Consider the following 12073-nt stretch of genomic DNA (forward strand, 5'->3'; position numbering starts at 1 on the left):
GGGAGGGATTGAGGGCAGGAGGAGAAGGGGATGACAGAGGATGAGATGGCTGGATGGCATGACCGACTCGATGAACATGAGTTTGAGTGAACTCCGGGAGTTGGTGATGGACAGGCAGGCCTGGCGTGCTGCAATTCATGGAGTCGCAAAGAATCGGACACAACTGAGCGACTGAACTGAACTGAAGAACCCCTGTAGTGTATGGGTTAAAACTCCCGTTTATCCTCACTTCCCTTCTTTAACTTAGACCTCTCTTCTCCCAGGCAGCCTTTTCCTCCCAATCAGGCACATACTTCTTGGCTCCTTTCCCAACTGAAAGGGAGAGGAATAGGGGCTGTTCTGATATATGCTCACTACTGTCACAGCTAAACTTTTTATCCATCACAATTCTCAGTCTGCTTCATTTGATATCTCATTATATTATTTGCTCCAAATCCTCACCCACTCAACTACCTTAAGACTCAGCTTCACCTTCTTTGATGATATGAGTCACTGGATCACTTTTTATCTCTTCTGTGCCACTGACTCTCATCACCACATCACATCAGCCATCCACCAGGACAGCAGGCCTCCATACCTCTTTTTCAGGTGACACTGAGCATCTCTGAGATCTCCAACTTTGTTTCCTTTTTCTAGGCCAGTTGTTCTCTAATATACAACAGGATCACCTATGATGCTTATTAAAACAGGGACTGCTTGAGACCCACCCCAGAATTTGCCTTTCCAGAAAGTTCCCAGCAGCTCTTGCTGCTGTTCAGGAACCATCCTTTAAGAGCCACTACTCCAGACCCAGCCTGTTTCTTTAACTTCATTTTCCTCCCCTCCCTTCTCTTCAGTGATACCTTTAATTTTTTCTTAACTTTCCTTTATCAGCAGGTCCACTAGCCTGCTGCTGAAAGTGAAGTGAAAGTCACTCAGTCGTGTCCAACTTTTTGTGACCCCATGAACTCTACAGTCCATGAATTCTCCAGGCCAGAACATTCTGGAGTGGGTAGCTACTGGGTACATTTAATTCTGTCCTGGCCCCTACCTGTGCAATGCTGTAAGTTACTATTTCAACACCCTAATACTCCAGACTTCCTTGTGTATTATCCAGTTAGTCAACCCAGAATAATCCTTAGTCTGCTTTCCCCAGTTTTTTCTCCTTAAGATCACATGTCTTTCAAGTAGTTATGGAACCATGCTGACTTGGTCACTACAGCTCATGTCAGCTAACTTCACCTGGGTACTTAGAGCTTTGCTCACTGCCAATTTTTTTCCTAAAATATTGTACGGGACAAGCCAAGGCTCAGAATCTCTGTCCATGTTAGATGCAGCCACAAGCCAGTAGGCTCAAAGCATTCCACTGATCTGAGAAACTCTTGTTAATAATCAATCTCCACAGTTAACTTTGCACTTTGCATAAATCTAAGGTATTGCCACATGTCTCCCTTGGCATTTTTTTACTTCCCAGGAATCATGATAATAACCAAGGGATTTCTGAAGCATTTAACCCTTTTGAGTGACCTTGAAAGGAGTTACTTAGCTTACATACCCAGCAGCACCAATAATTGCTGCTTCAAGATCTGGGCAGCATTCAAATCCCATCAGCTGCAAGGCTGAACAGGAGGGGAATGTCAGATAAGGGCTCTAACACTCCAGTCTTCTTCAGACATCTGTGTGAGATGCTCATCAAGAAAGTACCCATCTGAATTCACACATCCTTACTCATTCAGTATTCATTTGACTTAATTTAAGCACTGTCCAGGTTCTCAGATCAGCAGTATTGATACCATGTTCATGAAGTGGAAGTCAGAGGAAATTTCCATAAATATCTAGGTGATGATAAAGTATAAAGTGTGGTATTTATTAAAGGTTATATAACAGACCATACATAGGGGTGATATAAAGCATTCATAAGAAATCCTATCAGGACCACAATGCATGCTGCAGAGGCCCTGCTCTTGGACGTTCAGTTCAGTTCAGTCGCTCAGTTGTGTCCGACTCTTTGCAACCCCATGAATCGCAGCACGCCAGGCCTAAGCCATGTGCAAATACCATAGTTCCCTCTTCCTGGACCTTCATGGCTGTTTGCCCAGTCCATAACAATAGTCTCTCAGTGTTAGGCCTGTCCCATGGCCAGCAAAGACTATGTTGTTTCTCTAGATTCTAAATTGATTGGCACAGGGCTGCTCTTGGTCAATCTGGCCTCACAAAGTGTTGCACAAGCCCCAGGCCAATCCTTCTGGGAAGGGCTCTGCCACATTTCTTTTTTTTAATGTATTTTAATTAATTAATTCAGCTATGCCGTGTCTTTTTTTTTTAATTGTGGCATGCAAACTCTCAGTTGTAGCATGCGGAATCTAGTTCTCTCACCAGGGATTGAACCCAGGCCCCTTCCCTTGGGAGCTCGGAGTCTTAACCATTTACTGGATCCCCAGGTAAGTGGCTCTGCCATTTCTAGCATGTGAAACAGAGCAAACCACTCTGCAAACCGTATGTTCCTATCTTGACAGATCAACCCAAGTGAGATGGGATTAAATAACCCCCAAAGATCTCTGAAAGGGTAATAATATTACAGAAGAATGAGAAGAAAGTAGAGATGGGAAGCCTGCCTATCTGGCCTGCTTATGATATGTGTAGCCTATATTACTTTTCTCTTGCTGCTATAACTCAGTGGCTTAAAACAGACAAATGTATTACTTTACAATTGTGTGTGTCAGAAACCCCATATGGTCTCACTGGGCTGCAACCCACACATTGGCTTGGATGCCTTCACCTGGAGGCTCCAGGGGAGGAGCAGCTCTCTTGCCTCCTTCAGCTTCTAGACACCACCTGCACTCCTTGGCTCATGGCGCCACCCATCTTCAAAGCCAGCAATGCCAGGTCAGGTTCCTTTTCACTTTGCTCCTCTCTGCTCCTCTGCCCATAGTCATGTCTCCCTCTGACCACAGCTGAGGAAGATTCTCTGATCTAAGGGCCCAAGGGATTAGATTGCATCCATCTAAATAATCCAGGCTAAACTCTTCATCAATGTTCTTCATCACATTATGAAGTCTCTTTTGCTGTGTAAGGTAACACTCCCAGGTTCCAGGGATTAGGACGTAGAGATCTTCGAGGCCGTTATTCTGCTTGCCCTTTGAACCGAGCCCTGGTGTCTTTGAACAAGTCATTTGTCCTTTTTAAAAATCAGCGACAGGCCAGGTGTTTTCCAAGACCCCCTTTCTGCTCTTTTTTTTTTTTTTTAATTCCTGATCTCATTATTTATTATGTTTTGGCTGTGCTGAGTCTTCCTTGCTGTGTAGGCTTTTCTCTGGTTGCAGCAATCAGGGGGCTACTCTAGTTGCAGTACCCAGACTTCTCGTTGCAGTGGCTTTTCTTGTTGTGGAGCACAGGTTCTAGGCACTAAGGCTTTAGTAGTTGTGGCTCCTGGGCTCTAGAGCACAGGCTTGAGAGTTGTGGCACATAAGCTTAGTTGCTCCATGGCATTTGGGATCTTCCTGGACCAGGGATCACACCTGTGTTTCCTGCACTGGCAGGTGGATTCTTAACCCTGAGCCACCAAGGAAACCCTGCTCTTACTTTCCAGACTCCTCAGCTCCTGTCCTAGTCATGGGTATCCTCACTTTCTGGGGGAAATGACCTCCAACTTGCCTTGTCTGAGTTAAGTTTAACCTTGGGATAATAATGTCCTTTTTTCCCCCAAGTAGTAACACCTCTGATTGTTATCTCTCTTTATTTTTTCCATGTAGAACTACCGAATCTTCATACAAATGCTTTCTCTATTCCCTGTGAAAAAAAACTGTTTAATTCATAAATGTCTTGGCCAGTTAAACATTCATCATTCCTCTGAGTGGAAATGAACACTGTACCAGCCCTTACATAACACTGGTTCAGTCAGCCGTGGAACAAATGTTTAATGTATCCCTGCTGTATTGCAGGCCTTGCATTAAAAACTAATCTTCTAATGGTGAAAATGACACTATTTCTATATTAAAAGAACAGCAAGGCTAATAGTGCGGCATGCAGGAGACAGGACATTTCAGTGCAGCATGGTAAGTGCTGCTGTGAGAAAGCTCAGGGCCTCTGATGTCCCACTAGGGAAAAAAGGGGAGTTCCCTGAAACTAAAAAAAAAAGGAGGGCCCCAGTGAAGGTAAGAGTGAGGTGATCAGAGACGGGTGGAAGATCCCCAACGCCCGAGGAAACAGTGTTCACAAAAGCCTAGAGAGACTGCGGATTGTAGATAATTTCAGCATTGCTGGAGCAGGGTGTTTGAGGTGGGAGGGTAGTGAGGGTTGATGGTAGTCAGCTGAAAACCTTGTTTACCTGTTAAAGAGCTGGAATTTATCCTGAGGGCAACGTGGAAGCATTGAAATGTTTCAGCCTGAAGTTGGCATAATCAGCTTTGCCTTTTTTTCTTGGAGACTCTTAACTGGGAGCTCGATCCAAGAGCACCTGTATTTTAGCGGCGGTCACATAATCACGTGGCCTTTCCATGAAGAACTTCGGAGGTAGAGGCACAGCAGCAGGAAGAAGCTTATGTACTCAGTGCCACTTGCCTCTGAATCTGGCTGCTGCTACTGCTGCTGCTACTACTACTACTACTACTCAGTCACTTCAGTCGTGTCCGAATCTGGGCGACCCCACAGACGGCAACCCACCAGGCTCCGCTGTCCCCGGGATTCTCCAGGCAAGAACACTGGAGTGGGTTGCCATTTCCTTCTCCAGTGCATGAAAGTGAAAAGTGAAAGTGAAGTGGCTTAGTCATGTCTGACTCTTCGCGACCCCATGGACTGCAGCCTACCAGGCTCCTCCATCCATGGGATTTTCCAGGCAAGAGTACTGGAATGGGTTGACATTGCCTTCTCCTGAATCTGGCTACTCATAATCTAAGAATAAAACACTAGAAATACTATGTAAGCAAAATGACCCCTACCTTAAGCAGACCAGGGATATGGTCCCTCTCCAGTGGACTGCAGCCCTTTGGTTCAGGTCTGAGCTCTCTGCATGGACCACTGGATTCTCTGCAGTGCCTAGAATGAACTGTGCTCCAGTCACCTTTGGGCACTGGATTAGAAGCCTTTTCCTTCCCCACTTAAGTGTCAGGGTAGCTCTTACTCTCCTTTCAAGACTCACCTCCATTGTGTCCTATAGGTGGAGTAGGTGCCTGCGTGTGTATGCTCAGTCATGTCCAACTCTATGCCACCCCTTGGACTGTAGCCCGCCAGGCTCCTCTGTCCATGGGATTCTCCAAGCAAGAATACTGGAGTGGGTTGCCATGCCCTCCTCCAGGGGACCTTCCTGACCCAGGGATCAGAACCCACGTTATCTTCCATCATCCTGGATGGGCAAGCGAATTCTTTACCACTGTGTCACCTGGGAAGCCCTGTGTCCTGTCGGTAAATCATTTTAAATCCTCTCAATCCAGCCTCCAAGGTCGAGCAAGGGCTCCACTTCAGTGAAGTGTTCTGCATTCTTCTGTTTCGTGGTTATCACACTATGCTCTCCTATCCGTATTCAGGTGCTTCAGCCCTCCCCCACCCACCAACACTACAAAGGCTAGAGGAGAAGCCTTGCAATTACACAGATCTGGGGACTTCCTGGTGGTGCAGTGGTTAAGACTCTGCCTTGCACACTATGGTTTGCACACTTAGCCAATGCAGAGAGTGCGGGTTCAATCCCTGGCTGGGGAACTAAGATCCCACATGCCACAGGGTGTGGCCAAAGAGAACAAAAAACAAACTAGATCTGGATATGCACCATTTATAACCAATGCAGGATACTGGGCAAGGCGAAAACTACCCTAAAGTGAAAGTGAAAAGAAAGTGAATTCGCTCAGTCGTGTCCGACTCTGTGTGTCCCCATGGACTGTAGCCTACCAGGCTTCTCTGCCCATGGGATTCTCCAGGCAAGTATACTGGAGTGGATTGCCATTTCCTTTTCCAGAGGATCTTCCTGACCCAAGGATCCAACCCGGCTCTCTCACAATGCAGGTGGCCACTTTACCGTCTGAGCCACCAGGGAAGCCTGGTATAGTAGTCCCCAGATATTAATTAACAAGAAACCAGTTCAAAGATATGTCGGTGAAAGGGACAGGACTTCCTCATCTCACCAGAGGTTCGCATAGGAATTAATGGTTCTGAACCCTACCATAACCCTGCCCAGCTTCTCCCTCACACTTACCCTTTGCTGGGCAGCAGTAACTGGGCAGAGGAGGAAACGACAGGCATCCAAACTTTGCAAGTCGCAAGGCACTGGTGAGAGAGTTGATTATTTCCATTCAGAGGTGCCATCCCCTGGGTGGAGGACACTGAAATGGCAGAGCACTGAGGCGAGAAGGCTGCCGGGCTGGGTGCTTCCGAGATGGAAAACGATGCCCACCTGAGGACGCCCTCCCAAGGTCCGGGGAAAAGTCCTTGCTTGCCCCTGAAAAAGAACGGCTCAAAGGATATGTGTTCACTGTGCAGAAAAATATCAGGAAGTATCAGAAAAATTGACAGATGAGGTACTCAAGGTCCCCAAACTTTCTTGGCTTACAGTTGATGTTCTTAATGTTGCCGTAATTTTTTAAACATACCACTACGCCAAAAGAAACACCAAACAGTTCCTGTTATTTGGTTAGCTCCAAATGACTTAATAGTAGTAGTTGTGTGATGTCCGAGAGTTGTCCTTGTGTGTCTCTTGATGATTCAGAATATCCCACACCATCCCATAGAGTTAGTTTCAGCATCTGGGTGGGCCTTGGCACGCACTTTGGGGACTACATTACCAAGGCAACAGCAGCCTTCTTTTTGAGGACCTGGGTTCTCTGAAGCATCCATTCCAGACCGGACAAAGATTCATCGAGCCCTGAAAGGCTGGGGATTTTGATTTTCCCCACTTCAGAGTAACCAAGGGCTTGCCCCAGGAACGGAATAGGATGGAGCCTATCCTGGGAATTAACATTGAAATTGTTGGTTTTCTTTCTCTCTCCCTCTACCAGCAAGGACACCTTGAGGGCAAAGAACGGTCTGCTCTTACTCTTTCCCTAGAGCCGTGACCAACGTAACGTGGGGACTCAGTACAGACACACCTGCCTTCCTTGTACTTTGCAGACACGTATTGTGTATTTTTACAAATGGAAGGTTCATGGTAGCCCTACATTGAGCAAGTCACTTGGTGACATTTTCCCACCAGCATTTGCTCACTCTTGTGTCTTCATGTCACATTTTGGTAATTCTTGCAATATTTCAAACTTTCTCATCATTATATGTTATGGTGGCCTGTGATCGGTGATCTTTGTTATTACTACAACTCCCTGAATGCTCAGATGATGGTTAGCATTTTTTAACAACAAAGTATTTTAAAATTAAGGTATGTACATTGTTTTTCTAGATATAATGCTATTGCACACTTAGCAGACTATAGTATAGTTTAAACATAACTTTTATACGCACCAGGAAACCAAAGAATTCGCTTGACTCACTTTATTGTTGTATTTGCTCTATTGTAGAGTCTGGAACCAAACCCTCAGTATCTCCAAGGTATGCCTGTACATTTTTGTTGATTGAATGGTTTTATCTGTTTCACCTTCCACTATTTTCTTAGAAAATAAGCATTGACATGTCTTAGCTGTAACTCAAGGTTCTTTCCTGAAATGTCAACCAAAAAAAAAGGAAAATATAATTAAAAGTTTCAAAGCCAGCACCAAGGACCTGATGGGAGCTTAAAATTTCATCTCTCCACCCTAAGGAAGACGTAAGGGGAAAGGTGATCGAGGAGTCCAAACACAGGAAAAAGAAAGATGGACATTACTTTGATGATTTTATTATTTAAAATTGTGGGGTCTTTTTTGATGCTTTTAAAGAATTGCTAAATTATTGGGGTGGTTTGGGTACAAGCTAGCTATGAGACAGAGGAATACATTAATCTCCCTTTTAGAGGCAGCTGACAGCAATATCTCAGGTTTTCATGCTCTTCCGGAACCTTCCCACTTTTCATTGAGAGGGACAGTCTGTTTCTCCTTCTTTCATCCTGTGTAGAACTTCGTGGCTGCCCCAACTAATGGAATGCAGTGTAAACGAACCTGCATACATTTCCGAGACAAGTCGTAAAAGGCTATACAGCTTCCATCTGGTTCAGTCTCTCACTCTTGGGATACTTGCCTTGGAAGCCAGCCCCCAGGCTGTGGGAAAGACAAGACAGTCACGTGGAGAGGCCCATGCAGACAGCAACGGGGTCCCCAGCTGACAGCCAGCCTCAACTGCCACATGACGGGAGTGAGCCCTCCAGAGCATTCAGGCTCCCAGCCTCCAAATTTCTCCAGATTATGCTGAGTGGAGATGTCAGTCATCCTCTTCCTCAAATGTAGATTCAGGAGCAAACTAAATGCTGGGGTGCGCTTTTGTTTGTTTTGCCTCTCCATACCGCCTATTGGAATCTTAGTTCCCCAACCAGGAATCCGACCCGTGCCCCTTGAAGCTGGAAGCATGAATTCCACTAGGGAATTCCCCAATACTGTGGTTGTTTAAGCCACCAGTGTTGGCGTATTTATTATGCAGCCTCAACCCAAAAATATTTTTTACCACTGTATTTGAAAAATGTGGGACTTCCTGGGTGGCTCAGTGGTAAAGAATCTGTCCGCCAATGCAGGAGATTCAGGTTTGATCCCTGAGTTGAAAATGGCAGCTCACTCCAGTATTCTTGCCTGGAAAATCCCATGGACAGAAGAGCCTGGTGGGCTATAGTTGATGGGGTTGCAAAGAGACACAATTGAGTGACTAAATAACAACATTTGAAAAGTATATACATGATATAGTAAGGAACACAGAACTCTGAACATAGAATGCCTGGGTTCCAATGCTAGCTCCGATATTTACTACTCTCAACCTTGGGTAAATTACTTAACCTCATGCCTGTTTCCTTATCTGTAAAATGGAGGTAATAAGAGTCCCTGCTTCATAGGGATGACGCTAATTATTTAGGGGACTTAAGATGTGCAAAGTGTTTGGAATTGTGCCCACTGGGAAATAAGCTCTAAATAAGGATTAGATTAGCAGTGGCCACAGGACTAGAAAAGGTCAGTTTTCATTCCAATCCCAAAGAAAGGCAATGCCAAAGAATGCTCAAACTACTTCACAATTTCACCCGTTTCACATGCTAGCAAAATAAGGCTCCAAATTTTTTAAGCTAAGCTTCAGCAGTACATGAACTGAGAACTTCCAGATGTACAAGCTGGATTTAGAAAAGGCAGAGGAACCAGAGAGCAAATTGCCAACACCTGTTCCATCATAGAAAAGGCAAAGGAATTCCAGAAAAACATCTATTTCTGCTTCACTGACTATGCTAAAGCCTTTGACTGTGTGGATCACAACAAACTATAGAAAATTCTTAAACAGATGGGAATACTTCACTACCTTACCTGCTTCCTGAGAAACCTGTATTCAGGTCAAGAAACAATAATTAGAACTGGACATGGAAGAACAGACTGGTTCAAAATTGGGAAAGGAATATGTCAATTCTGTATATTGTCATCCTGCTTATTTAACGTATATGCAGAGTACATCATGCAAAATGCCAGACTGCATGAATCCCAAGCTGGTATTGTGATTGTCAGGAGAAATATCAACAGCCTCAGAAATACACATGATACCACTCTAATGATAGAAAGTGAAGAGAAAATAAAGAACTTCTTGATGAAAGTGAAAGAGGAGAGTGCAAAAGCTGGCTTAAAACTCAACATTCATAAAACTAAGATCATGGCATCCAGTCCCATCACTTCATGGCAAATAGATGGGCAAAATGTGGAAACAGTGGCAGATTTCATTTTCTTGGGCTCCAAAATCACTGCAAACAGTGACCTAAGCCATGAAATTAAAAGACACTTGCTCCTTGGAAGGAAAGCTATGACAAACTTAGACAGCATAATTAAAAGCAGAGATACCACTTTGCCAACAAAGATTCGTATAGTCAAAGCTATGGTTTTTTTCCAGTAGTTATGTACGAATGTGAGAGTTGGACCACGAAGAAGGCCGAGCACAGAAAAATTGATGCTTCGATTTGTGGTGCTGGAGAAGACTCTTCAGAGTCCCTTGGACAGCAAAGAGATCCAACCAGTCGATCTTAAAGGAAGTCAACCCTGAATGTTCACTGAAAGGACTGATGCTGAAGCTGAAGCTCCAGTCCTTTGGCCACCTGATGTGAAGAGCCAACTCATTGGAAAAGACCCTGATTCTGGGAAAGACTGAAGGCAAAAGGAGAAGAATGACAGAGGATAAGATGGTTGGATGGCAGCACTGACTTGATGGACATGAGTCTGAGCAAGCTCTGGGAGATGGTGAAGGACTGGGAAGCCTGGAGTGCTGCAGTCCATGGGGTCACAAAGAGACAGACACGACTTAGCAACTGAACAAGGATTAGATATTGCTGTGGTGGTGATAATGGTTTTATAGTTGGTAATCTTGGTGTGTTCGACAGAATTCTAAGACCCCAGTGACTCTGGCTTCCTGGAATCCTGTCATTTGCTTCTAGTCAACTATGGCAAAGACAAAGAAATTTTGCAGATGTTGCAAATTTTGCAGTACTTAAAACTAACTTTAAGTGAATCAAAAGGGAGATTCTTCTAGATGGACCTCACCTAATGAGGTGATCTCTTTAAAAGAGAATCTAGAGATCAGACCCTCTTGCTGGCCTTGAAGAAGCCAGCCACAAGGAGTGCAACAACCGTGAGGAAATGAGTCAACTACCACGTGAGTGTGGAAAGAAAGTGCAGCCTCAGGAGAAAGTGCAGCCCCTGCTGACATATTGATGGGAGTCAGAAGCTGAGGAGAAGATCCAGGTAGGAAGTCATACCTGACTCCTGACCCATGGAAACTGTGAGCCAATAAACAGATGTTGTCTTAAGCAAACTAAATTTGTGCTAATGTTGCTCAGAAATTAAAAAAAAAAAAATATATATATATATATATAATTAAGGACCTCCCTGCCGGTCCAGTGGTTAAGACTCTATGCTTCAACTGCAAAGGGTATGGGTTCGACCCCTGGTTGGAAAGCTAAGATCCCACATGCTGTGCAGCACAGCCAAAAATAAGTATTTAAAATAAGATTTAAAATTAAAAAAATATATATAATTAGTAAAAATTCAAACCATAAAAAAGTATACAGAATGAAAAGTAGATTTTTCTACCATCGTAGACATTCACCTTCCTCAGAGGCAACCACTAGGAAGAACTTGGCCCTCCTCATTCCAGAAATTTTCTATGCATGTGAAAATGTCTGCATGCATCTGTATTTCATTCATACACATACAAGATATTATAGATGTAGATATATAATATTCTTAAAGCCTAGGCCAAGGGCATTGGGTGAATATATGTCATCTCAGAAATCTGCATTCTTTAGAATCAGTATAAAACATCTTGCAGCTGAAATGGCTTTTAGGAGAGCCAGGCTAAGTCCTCTTACGTGCTTAGGTGGCTTCTTGATTTACACTCTGTAATTAAATGAGCGATGGGGTTGAGCATCAGTTTGCCAAAGCAAACAGAGAAGAAAGACTATTTTCCACTGCTTTGCAGTCTTTTTCCCTTTCGCTTACAGACCCGAAGTCTTTTCTTACAACACATTATCTTTACTGTTGCAGCAGTCCATTGTGTGGTGTGCCATATTATTTTTCTAATACCCTATTGATATGACTGATAGGTGTGCGAGTTCTCTTAATATTTTGCTATTAAAAAATGCTACAATGAGAGTTGTATGCATCCATCTTTGCGTACTTGTAGTCTGTATTGTAGAATAAACTCTGATAGTGAAAATCTTATGTCAAAGAATATCTTCATATTAAATTGATAAGTATTACTAAATTAATGTCCTAAGACTTTGCACCAAATTACACTCCTAACCACTGGTGATAAATACTAGCTAACACACTTTGATCTTTGCCACTTTCGTAGGTGAAAAAATATATCTCACTTTACTTTCTTTTTGCTCAAGTAGTTTTGAATGTTGAATAATGCTGAGTAATGTTTATAAGCTTTATTTCTATGAACTACCTGTTCATATCCATAGCCAAATTTTCCATTAAGTCACTGGCCTCTTCCTTATTGATACTCAAGATCT

Source organism: Bos taurus, chromosome 20 (assembly GCF_002263795.3).
Source record: "Bos taurus isolate L1 Dominette 01449 registration number 42190680 breed Hereford chromosome 20, ARS-UCD2.0, whole genome shotgun sequence".
Classification (NCBI taxonomy): Eukaryota; Metazoa; Chordata; class Mammalia; order Artiodactyla; family Bovidae; genus Bos; species Bos taurus.